The following is a 13,184-nucleotide window of genomic DNA, read 5'->3' as shown; positions in this document are numbered from 1 at the left end:
AGAGGACAATTTGCTACTGAAAGAGAGCATCACTAACAATGCCAAATTTTCACTCAGGGGAATGAATGTTACTCCGCAAATTCACTAAAATGCCAATTTTCCATTATGTTACCCCTTTCACCAGAGTTTCCTTCACCAGGGTATACCTGGCAAACTGCATCCTCCCCAATCTTATGTCAGTGACATCATATCCTGTACGCCGAAAAAGTCATAAAAATTGAAAAAAAAAAACCCTCTGTAGTTTTTTCATATTTTAAAGTGGGATTGCGTTTAAAAGTTGTAACTGTTAAATATTATTGTTTTAATGTTTTATGCCTGGCGAATAAATTCACCCATCACTATCTAGGACATTAGAGGATCTCTTATGTCTTTATTCTGCTTCCTTGGACATTTTTAATAATAAGTGGACACTTCAAGCAATTTCCCCATCATCACTAATAAAGACATACATATGACCCATATGTACCCGCCCTATTCAAATTGACCTAAGCGTTAGAGTATTAACGAAGTTTCGCTAGGCAGAAATGAAAGTTAGTGAAAGTTTGGCTGCCTAACTTCACATTTTGATGAATTAGCGTATGCGCTGCAAATTAACGTCTGATGAAGTGACGCAACGTGTGGTGAAGAGTTCTGAGGTGAAAATGTGTCCTTTAGTGAATTTGCCCCTTAGTGTTTTATGACCCTCTTGGTTTGTGTGTCCTGAATAATGTAAATGTACGTGTGTTTCTACTGTGGTGATAAGGCTTTACTGGATTTCAGAAGTCTCATAGAGTTAGCTGACAAACATGGAAAAAAAATTAACATCAAAGCTGTACTTTACACAAAACCAAAATTGGTACCATTCAGAAAAAAACACCATGCACATATGTGATATAGTGTTATGGCGTTAAAATTGTTTCTTAACATAAACAGGGCCGGATTTCTGTCTGCGTCGCCCCGAGGTCTCACGGTTCTATGTATGGGAATGTAATAAAAGTTGGTAACGGGAAAGAAAAATTGCAATGCGAACAAATGTGTGAACAAATTTTCCTTTTCGTAAATTTAATATAGCTTTTACGTACCCAGAAACTATTTAGCGACCACCTCAGAAGAAGGTTTGCGAATTTTATAGTTTGCGCCAGTGTGCAGTGAATGTAATAAAACTTCTTACTGAAAAAATTGTTATGTTTGCTCCAAAAGATTATGTGCAAGGAAAATCCGCAATGCGCAATTAAAATTTGCGATGCAATAACATTTTAAGGAAGAATATTACATTGCGATATGCAATTTTTTATTTGTGAAAATAGTTTTTCTCTTTGCAACCTGTATTACATTCCTCCATAAGGGGGTTATTTATCAAAATCCGAAAATATCTCATTTTCTGAAATCTACTCCAACCAAATCCACATGGGTTATTTCCCCATATTTATCAATAAATTTTCTCGAAAAATTTTTGTTCGAGAAAAAAACTCGATAACATCAGGAAAAATTTGAATTGTATAAATTTTTCAGATTTTTGCCTGAAAACCACAAAATCTTTGGATTATTGCACGAAACCCACCGCAGATCATGATATCTTCGGGACTTCTCCCATTGATTTATATACAACCTCGGCAGGTAGGAGATGCCGGATTTTTGAATACTGACTTTTTCCATCCTCGGGTTATAATAAATCCCAAAAAATTTGGGTTTTTTTAACTAAATTTTTTTTTGAGTTTTTGGCATTTGGACTTTATAAGAAATGCTGTAGAAAATGTCATAATAAAATATGGAATTAATGAACAGTATTTATACAAGTGAAAAATCATACTGTGATTTTAAAAAAGAGTTTGTGTATTTGTGTATATGCTCATGCCCCCACCTGCATGCTTAGTTGACAATTAGCATCTCAGTGTTCAATTATTGTAGTATGTAATGCAAATCATTTAATAATTAATTACAGCCTTCTTATGCCTAACATATAGCCACGGTAGATCCTGAGAGCCAAACCATGCCTTAATTTCCTTGCCCAGAGTATTCTCCCAGATGCACAATGAACATGCAGATAATTATGCCCTTTCCAATAAAGTAGGCTTTATTAAAAAGAACCTTTTGTTTATTTCATGTGGCATGAATATGCATGAACTACTTTCATATTTGTCACTGGCACACATGTCATTGTTTACTATATATGTTGACAATTAAAGAACTGAGTTTCAATTATCTTCCAAATTCCCTTTGCATCGAACAATGAAGGTGTTCCAAGGCTCACATAATTTAACCTTTAACTTCTGAGGATATAATATAAGGCAATCACAGAATGGGAAAAACATTGTGTGAATAAGCACAACTGAATTGATTTTGTCTGTCTGGTGCAGAAGCACAGCAAAACAAAGGATATTTTTCTCATCCTCAACCTCAAGTAGGCCAAAGGCATAACAGTGTCAATTAATAGGGATTTGATGCCCTTAATTTTATGGTTTATATGCTGTCCACTTGTGTAGGACCTCTATACCGTGAGAAAAAGCAAACATTCATTATTAGCAGATGTCCGCCAGACCCAGGTGACTGCAAATTAAATAGACAGTGTATTTTACAATGGGTCGAATACTAATTGGAAGGCTTGCGAGATTAGAGAAGCCCCAAAGCTATTTTCTATTTTTGCTTTCCTTAACATAGAGTTATAGTAGAGAATTGGAAAATGAAAATACAAGAAATACCTTACTTAACTGGAGTCTGTTCAAGAGCAAGAGATAATCAGACAAAATGTCATATTCACTAGACAAAAAGGGATAGAAGTGCACTGTTTGTATTATTGTGGTGCTGTAATGTCCAGCTTTTGTCGGTGAGCAATGAGACTGACTCCTCACAATTTCTGTCTAAAGGGGTCCCCAATATGAATAGTGACTTTTTTTAAAATTCACCTGTTTGGCCTGAGTATTAATCACATGATTGCCTATACTTACTTACTGTTTGATGTTCCTCCAGCTAAAATCTAATTTTAGCTTATAATATTCAAGGATGCAGTTTACAATTAGTTTTTTGCAAAGAATTCACTCTACCAAAATAAAAACTTTTTGCCGCAACAAAAAAATTTGGGCCCACGTCAGAATAGTCACGCACATAAAAATTGTCGCATATTGAGTTTAATGCATTTGGACAAAATAGGCATGCGTATAACAATTGTCGCAGCCATCTAAATTGAGGCATGTCGAAATAATTTTGACACCCATTGACTTCAATGCGTTTCGCAAATTTTTCGATGTTTCACGAATTTCACAGGAAATTCAAGAATTTTTCGTGAATCGAAACGGAACAAATTCACCCATCAGTTACCTTCACATGCCCTACATAATGTAAAAATAATGTGGCAACGCTTAACCCTTATTATTAATGCAGTAAATATTGTATTTCAAAGTAAAACTGGCTGATGTGCTTTTATCCTTTTGGTACTTGAAGAAAAAGTTGGTTTAACAAATTTCTTTGATTTTACATTATTCTGGATTTTACATAGTTTTTCCTGGTCCCCTGAAAAGCATAAAATGGGGGTTCTACTGAAATGGAAGTACATGGAAGCCTTGTTTTGTGCATTACCCTTCTATTATAATACTAATAACTGGGGAAAGATTTATCAAAGGTCAAGTGATGGAGTTTTTTTTACCTCATATGAATTCAAATGACCTTGGAACTCGAATGATATTTAAAGAATATTACCAACCCGAAAACTCTAACCAAATTTGAACGGAACTCGATTCAAGTTTTTTCTCTGAAAAAACTTGAATGTCAGGAAGGCTAACTTGAATTTGTGAATTTTGACCAATAATTCAACTTGAAAATTCGAACCTTAATGAATCTGCCCCCTACTGTATGTTTGTATGTATATACAAGTATGGGACCTATTATCTAGGATGCTCGGGGGCCTGAGGTTTTCCTGATAACTAAATAAACCCAATAGGCTGGTTTTGATTCCAATAAGGATTAATTATATCTTAGTTGGGATCAAGTACAAGCTACTGTTTTATTGTTACAGAGAAAAAGGAAATCATTTTTCAAAATTTGGATTATTTGGATAAAATGGCGCCTATGGGAGATGGCCTTTCTGTAATTCAGAGCTTTCTGGATAACAGGTTTCCAGATAATGGGTCCCATACCTGTGTGTGTATATATATATATACACACAATTCTCAAAAGTGCACACCGTTAACAATTTTTTGTTTTTGCTTTTACTGAAAGTCCCGTGAGTGCCGCTATTTCCTTATTTTGTATATTTTGCGTCTGACAAGAGTTGTGATTGAAAGTTTAAAATAGCATTCAATGTTTAAAGTTTTCATAATAATAAAATTCTGTATGTGGAAACTCATACAGTTGGTACACATCTCAATAGATCAGTTTTCATTCTTCAGATCTCAATTTGTTGCAGCTCCCATTATACAGTCAAACAGTCATTTGATCAAATTAAGAACAGTTTTGCAATCTGTGGTCTAAATTCAGTAATAATCCACTTTCTCCATGACTGTCACATAGAGAATCCCTTGATCTTCCTTAAACCATATGTGTTTTATCAGTCTGTAATCAGCTTAATCGAACTTAAAATTGAGCAATAATTACATTCTAATTTGCCTTTGATTTACTCTTAAATAATTGAACAGAGTTTCAGAATGGTTTCTGCCATTTATAAAATGCAATCATTTGCTTCATTTGGTATTATTTATTGTTTTCTTTCTCATTAATTGCCTAACTATAATAACTAGTTTATTGTACTATTGCAAGGTAGAGAACTCTCTAAAAAAAGAATTTTGCCAAAAATAATAGTATTTTGCTAGTTTGAACAATAGGAGGTGACAGCAAGTAATGATATTCCCAAGAAGTTAATTACTCCTCACAAGCAAATATTTCTTCTTTTCTTACAACAATGGATACATATAGGATATGTATGACCCGTACATAAGCACTGATATATTTGTCCAAAGGTTTTTATTATTAAATGTATAAACCTACTGACCTTATTTATATGAGATGGCATGTGCAATAATGTAGGAATATAAGAGATTTAGCTTCACCTTAGTACATATCCTGCTGGTATCATCACTTTCTACATAAGCTACTCTAGAAAAGTAATTTTTGGGGGGATTCTTGGAGTGTAAAATTGATAAAATTGCTTTGAATATGGATTTGAATATAGTATTCAAATTGTTCTGTTGCCAGTGAACCATGAAAACAACATTGACCACTAACAATTTTTAATCTATACTATGTTCATATAGGGGCCCATTTACTTTTACTCGAGTGAAGGAATAGAGGAAAAAAACTTCGAATTTCGAATGTTTTTTTGGGCTACTTCGGCCATCGAATGGGCTGCTTCGACCTTCGACTTTGAATCGAACGATTCAAACTAAAAATCGTTCGACTATTCGACCATTCGATAGTCGAAGTACTGTCTCTTTAAGAAAAAACTTTGGCCCCCTAGTTCACCACCTAAAAGCTACCGAAGTCAATGTTAGCCTATGGGGAAGGTCCCCATAGGCTTTGCTAGCTTTTTTTGGTCGAACAAAAATCGTTCGATCGATAGATTAAAATCCTTCGAATCGAACGAATCGATCGCTAAATCCTTCGACTTTGATATTCGAAGTCGAAGGATTTAACTTCGACAGTCGAATATCGAGGGTTAATAACCCTCGATATTCGACCTTAAGTAAATTTGCCCCATAGTGTATACAGGAAATTGGGAAACCCCATTCCAGTTACCCATTATGTTAATCCATCATGAAATAGACTCTTTTCAAGTCAGACAAATATGGGTTTCAGATATATTATTATAGACATTTCCACTTGTCCATAAACGTTTTGTTGGTTCTATGGCTATGTATGCTTATCATTATACAGTATATTATAAAATGTCATTATGTATATATAATAAAGCAGACGTTCCCAAATGTTTTCAAAAAAAGGAATACTATGTAATATAATTAAAGCATTTTCCTAAATTAGGAAAAACACATCTACAGGCAAAAATGGAAAATGCTATAATGGGGATACTTTCAAATGAAAAGTGTCACTAGCAGTAGTGGTGGGCGAATCTGACCCATTTTGCTTCGCTGAAAATTTGTGAAATGGAGAAAATTTGCATAAAAGTCTATGAAGGGAATTCACTAAAGGTTGAATTTTCACCAGAGAATGCTCCACCACATTTTGCGCCACTTCGCCAGGCATAAATTTGTTACCACTACGCTAATTCACTAAAATGTGAAGTTGCATCTCAGCAGCAGAACGCTGGTGAAGATTTGTCATTGTTAATTTATCAGCGCAAGCATTTCTTAGTGATCTGTCACTAGTGTTCAATTCGCCGTAGCAAAACTTCATTAGAACGCTTAGGTCACTTTGAATAGGGTGGGTACATATAGGTTGTATAGACATCTTTATTTGTGATAAATACTTCATGTCCAAGGAAGCAAAATAAAGATTAAAGAGATCCTCTAATGCCCTAGACATGAGCCCACCCTAAAAATGTGGCATGCCCCTCAAATTGGTTAAAAAAAATTTAACACAAAAATCTTTAATAGAACTTTTGAAGGCAATCCAGCTTTTAAAAATTTTAAAAAAATGTAACTAAATAAACCCAATAGGCTGTTTTTTTGAGAAGAAGGAAATCATTTTTCAAAATTTGGATTAATTTGGTAACATTTTTTAAAAAAGATTGAGTAGGATGTAACTTCGTTTTATCAGTTTGCCTTGTCTAAGGTAGTGAAGGGAACTCTGGCGAAAGAGCTAATGTTCTGTAAAATTCCCACTTTAGTGAATTTGTGGAGTAACGAAAATGCGCCTGGTGATAGGGTACAAAACTGTGCTATCGACAGTCTCTTTTACTAGCGAATTGTCATCTACGCCTGTTAGTAAATTGGTGATGTCCCTGTGAGTGACATTTCTAGTGAATTTTCGTTAGCGACGGCCACTTCGCCCTTTAGTAAATCTGCCCCCATGGGCAACAATTTTTTTTGACAAGTTTTGCTCATCACTAACTAGCAGATATACAGTATGTTGTTTTACAGCAGGTTTTCCACAAGATGGCAATTTTAAGTTTTTACAATAGCCTCCTCCTTCCTGGACACAACTCAACCCAAGCCCCACCCAGTTTTCATAGGCAGTAATACCTAAGTAACCTTGTATTCTCTGGAAGGGAGTAAAAATAAACTTGTTATTTCTAGGGGACAGAGACTAAGATAAATGGCATAATGCTGCAATAAAGTTGCCCAAAAGCAGAGCTAATATAAGGGGGAAAAAAACAGAAACATAAATACCATATTATTCCATTGGCTTTGTGTCAATTTTGCACTTTACATTTTATTGACAGGAATAGCTGTTATGAAATTACAGGTGGCATTAGGGTTAGGCTGGGTGTAGTGGCATGGCCTAAACAGCAATTAAATCATTATGTGTACATTATAAGTGTATCTGGTATGATGCATTCAGTAGCAAACCTTACTAATTGGAAAATACATCAAGAGGTTCAGTTATAATATCTGATCTCACAAGTGAAAGAACAAGTTAAACATAATTTACAGTCAGTTCTAATTTAAATAATAATTTATTATAACTTTTAATAAGCCAATTAGAAGGTACCATTATTTGGGAAATATGTGATAAATATGTGATAAATAAAAAAAATCCCAATGTAATATGAAAAAGTGAGAAGAATAAGCAGGTGGGGCTCTAGTTATTCCTTGTAAGGAGGGCGTTGAGTTCTTCTGTAACCACTCCTTCTCTTCACTTGCATTTGCATAAATTATAACAAATTCAAACTCGGCGTCACACTGAGCAAGCAATTGAGTGTGAACAAGATGGGAATACCATTAGTAACATTTCATGCCAATTATGTGGCTTTTTTATGCTTGCGGCTTTTTCTACAACCTGATAAAAGCCCCCTCTGTGTGCAGCTTATACATTATCACTCAAGCCAGACAATGAAAGTTAAATGAATAAGAAAGGTTTGGTGGTATAATTTTTGTGGTTTTTAAACCTTTACAATCTGAAATATGCTTAACCTATTCAAATTTTAGCTCAAGTGTTATTTTTCATGAAATATGTGTATTGTCTTTCAATTACAGATTCTGGAATGAATAAAAAAATAGATATATTAACACTGTGTTTTTTAGTCCAAAAGGAATAGGATGCTAATAAAAAAAATGTGTTTTGTGACTTCTGGAATACAAATCATGTAAATACTGTACAAGTTAAACTTTAAAAAACAGTAGTTCAGTTTTGGTGATGGATGGACATACCATAGTACAAGTATGGGATCTATTAACCATAATACTTGGGACCTGGGGTCCCAGAGATCTTTCCATAATTTAGATCACCATCTAGTCTACTAAAATGTATTATTACATCATTAAATAAACCCAATAGGTATGATTTACCACCAATATGGATTCATGCAGTGATATATAGGATATTGTTTCATTATTACAGTGAAAAGGAGATTAAAAAATAAAATGAAAATAGAATATAAATTGAATTATATGTTTAAAATGGGAGATGGCCTTTCCGTAATTCTGATATTTTTGAATATTGTGTTTTCCAGATGAGGAATTCCATACCTGAACAAGAAGCACAATTTTAATCGTTTTTATTAGTTAGTTTAATTATTTAAATGTAAAGGATCAGAAAATAAGAAATATATTTGCACTAAGACTATGGTATTGGAGGTGAAATGAAGCAAAGATAAGGAAGATTTTAAAAACTGTCTGGGTAATCTACTATGAGACTTCTTTGCCAGAACAAGTTCTATAGCTGTGCTTGGACCATGTATCCAAACGTAATATTTCTGCTTTATGTCTACACAGAAGATAAAATGTATCCAGAGAATGGAACTGAACACAAACAGTAGAACATATTTGTACTTCTATCGATTGCCAATTTCCTCCCTATGATGGTATGCTCACACAATATCATGAAGCACAATAGAAGCACAATTTACTTTCTGAATAATTTTACACCAACTTATATAATCAAAGTGATCTGTCTGCTGCAATATTTGCATCAGTTGGGAGCTAATATTGCAATAGTTAAAATGTGTCTTGGTTTCATACGCAAGGGCATAAAAAAAAGAGAAATCATCTGTATTACAAACTGAATTACAAATAGTGCTAATGTGATATGGGAAACTAATATCAAAATCATATTTTGTCATATTTTGGTAGAACAGCCTCTTGGTAAAATGAGCCCCACTGTATTTTACTTAAATATACATAAAGTTTTTTAATTGTAACATTCAGAAAACAACAAACGATATATAATCAACAAGTTTTCATTAGTTTGGTGCAGGTCCATTTTACAATTTAGAAACCATTATATCAAAACAAATGTTGACATTAGTGATGGGCGAATTTGCGCCGTTTCGCTTCGCTGAAAAATTCACGAATTTCGCGCGAAATTCGCGAAACGGCGAAAAATTCGCGAAACGGCGCCGGCGTCTCGTTTTTGACGCCGGCGCCCGTTTTTGACGCCGGCGCCCGTTTTTTTGCGCCGGCGCCCGTTTTTGACGCCGGCGACTTTTTTCGGAAAAAAATTTTTTTTGACGCCGGCAAATTTTTACCGCGAATTTTCACGGGCGTTTCGCGAATTTATTCGCTCGGCGCGAATCGCGCAAATTCGCCGCGAATTCGCGCCTGGCGAATAAATTCGCCCATCACTAGTTGACATTTCTGTTTTCATTAAAAACCCAAATTAGCAACAATGTTCATGTGTCCCTAAAACGAACAAATACAGACCAACAGATTGCAAAACCCCTCACAAACAAATAGAATCTGTCATCCAGAAACACAGTGTTCCTTGCATGGATACAAACAATCTCGATTTTTATCCATGGACTTTTTTTTGTCTATTAGTGACTGAACATATGTTTCATCTCATTATGCTGCGTGAAATATTTCATCATTCCCAGGACTGAAAAGGACCATGAGGCAGATGCTCAGCCCTACACCATTATCATTATTCCAGACGAGCTGCAATTATGGCCAGTTAGACACCTTGATCTTAACCGGACCACTCAGAAATATTACTAATTATCTTGCTGGAACAAACTCAGCTCCCAGATGACTCATGCACCATGCTGCTGTGTGAACAAATAGATTGGAATTAATTATATTGTTATATCAAGTATTTTGAAAAATAATATTTCAGCATAAAATGAACTGATTAACTAACTAACACCCTACCCTCTCAGTCTAATAGAAATATTAATGAAGTAATACCTTTATAGGAAAATTTCCTGAAAATATGATTCTAACATTGCTTGTAAGAACGTGTCCCTACACACAGAGGTATCATGCCCCTATTTCTAAAGGCCCCTCCGATGTCTTTCTGGGCCTTCTGAATTCCATGCCACTCTGTCATGCCACATAGCCTGGTAATTGGATAAGGAGTAAGCTGGTTGGCTAGGTGTATGGACAATTGCCTGGAGTAAACTGGGACTTCCAAGGCACTGCTGGGGGTTTGCCCCTAAAATGAAAGGAGAACCACCAGAGGCCAAAAGGGACTCTTTGCAGTTAACTACAGAAAAAACATCTGCACAGGAGAAGTAATGGATGGGTACTGTCTCTGCTCTGCTGAGCTGCCTGTGAACTTCAGTGAGTCCTCCATGTGGAAATGGTGTTACAAACATATGCCTCTGTGGGAACAAAATGTTCATAGTAACTTCTATATCTTTGTTATAGTATTTTATTTCCTAGTGGGATTCTCTAAGGTGTAGTCTCATATAGTGGAGTAATTTAGTTATTAATTACTAGGTTTCCCAGTCTCTCACACCAATATCACAGAGGGTCCTCAGGTCTGCCTGTTTACCAGCAAGTAGGCTATACTGAGGGGGTTGTTTGCTAAAACTCGAGTTTGTTTATTAAAAGCAAACTCAACCTAACTCCCATCCACTAATTTGGCTAATTTACTAATAATTTAGGTTCAAAAAATTGGATTCAGAGAAAACTTTACAAAATCAAGTGTCAATTAGAATCGTGCGACTTTTTCAAATTGTCGTAAAAAAAACAACTCTAGAAGCCCAAAGCATTCGAGAACCATGAAGAAAGTGTTCCAAAAGGTAAAAGGGACCATCTGCCATTGACTTTCATGATTTCAATAGGTTTTAGCTGGAGTATTTTCTGATTTGAATTGTTAGCAGCTTCCGGGTTTAATAAATATCGAAAAATTCACGTTTTTTTCCCTTAAAAACTCGACTAGAAAAATTTGAGTTTTAGTAAACAACCCCAAGTGTGATTATAGAGTGGTGTGTCTGAAAAATGACACATATGTATACCTTTATTATACCACTACTTGTCTACACAGGACCTTACTTTTTGTTATTGTATCATTTATTATTACAGATTAAAATGAAATCATTTTTAAAAATGTGTATTATTTTCTTAGGTATTATTTGAACTCAGTGTGAGATGGTCTTCCTGTAAGTCAAACCTTTGTGGATAACATGTTTCCAGATAAGGTATCCAATACCTGTAAAGTAAGAGTTCAAACAGAGAGGGCAAACATTACAATAATGCTCTGTGCTAAGAGGCACAAGAGGCACAAGAGGATGGAGGGCTCCAGATATGGGCCAAGCCAACTGGGCACCCTAGGCAACCCAGCTACCCATCACATTCCCCAGGAGTGTGCACGAACATGCATGCACCATACTAGAGGGGAGAGTAACGGAGGGGAGGGAGGGGAGACGGCAGAGGGGAGCAAACTTGAACTATAGGTAGGCAGAAGACCCTTTAAAAGGTACCTGCCTATCACCCCTCTATAATTGTGCCCTAGGCAGGTGCCTCTTCTGCCTACTCCTGGTTATAACCCTGGAGGGTCGTGTGATGTAATGCCTACATTATAGCTTGTGGACTTTTATACTAAATAAACATAAACAGTGTTGCTTTTTTAAACTAAAATCTTATTTTGCTCATCCCAAATACCTCATGTCATTATTAAATGTATGTTATTATAAAACCATATTTGTATGGCTCACTGGTGTGGCTTAGTTGCAGGAGCAAGATTGGAGAATGTTCAAACATACCCAAGGACACATCCAAAGCCATAGAAAAATGATAGTAGACTGAAGAAGAAAAGAAAAAAAAAATTACAGCATGTGAATCACCTATACAAGCAGCATTGAGCAATAAAATGGTTAAGAATACCTCATACTGTTAAACTGAACTCTTTTGAAATGATAGAGTATTATACAAGCTATGGAGATTTCACATAAATCTTGTTCAGCCAATACATTTTATCCAGTAATATCCTGCTGATAGCTGTACAAACCTGCAGCTGCATTCATTTCTCATTCATTGCAATGTACATTTGTATATATTGTACAAGTCTATTTTTACCTCTCCTCCGGAAATCTTTTTATTAGTTAAGAGGTAAAAAAATACAATACCATAATTACAGTATAATACGTGTTAAATAAATGTTGGTGTAGCAGCAAAAAAAGTGAGAAATATCCATTTGTTATTTACTCAGTAACCAAAGAGAATAGGTTTTCTGTTTATATAGATCAAGCAGCAGCTCCACACTTCATTAAAAAAGTGCTATTTTCAGGGCCAACTGTCCTTAACTGTTGACAATATTATGAGGTCACACCTGTACTCATAAGGTTCTACCTGTTCCTAACAGTTCTGGTTTCCTCTTTGGCCTTTCTTTGCTAACCCAGGTGTCAGGCTGTGTCTGGAAAGCCTGGGATCAATAAGGCTCAGTAAAACTGTTCTGTACTAGAGGCACAACCCCTCTACTGATTGTCGGGGTAATTCTAATGTATAGAAATAGCTTTTTGATATTGTACATCCTAGGAAAGTGAGATAAGGGCTAGAAAGAGCCTGCGCTGCAGAAAGAATGAATAGCTGGTGGTAACTGTCCCCTGGGCTGTGCTAATCTAAAGGTGGCGATACACAGGCTGATAAAAGCTGCCGACAGAGTGAGTCGGCAGCTTATTGGCCAATGTATGGGGGCCTCCAACAGACTTCCCTGATCGATATCTGGCCAAAAATCGGGCAGATGTCATTCGGGCAGGGCTAAAAATCCATTAAAATCATGATCCGCATCTGTTCATTGATGCAGTCCTGTGATCCGACCACCCGTATTGCTGCATTATGATCCGATCGTTGTGCCTTAGGGCCCATGATCGGATCAGTCCGATATCGCCCACCTCAAAGTGGGCATATCGAGGAGAGATTTGTTAATTTGGCACCACC

The sequence above is a fragment of the Xenopus laevis genome, chromosome 8S (assembly GCF_017654675.1).
Source record: "Xenopus laevis strain J_2021 chromosome 8S, Xenopus_laevis_v10.1, whole genome shotgun sequence".
Taxonomy (NCBI): Eukaryota; Metazoa; Chordata; class Amphibia; order Anura; family Pipidae; genus Xenopus; species Xenopus laevis.
This window is presented reverse-complemented; position numbering follows the sequence as displayed.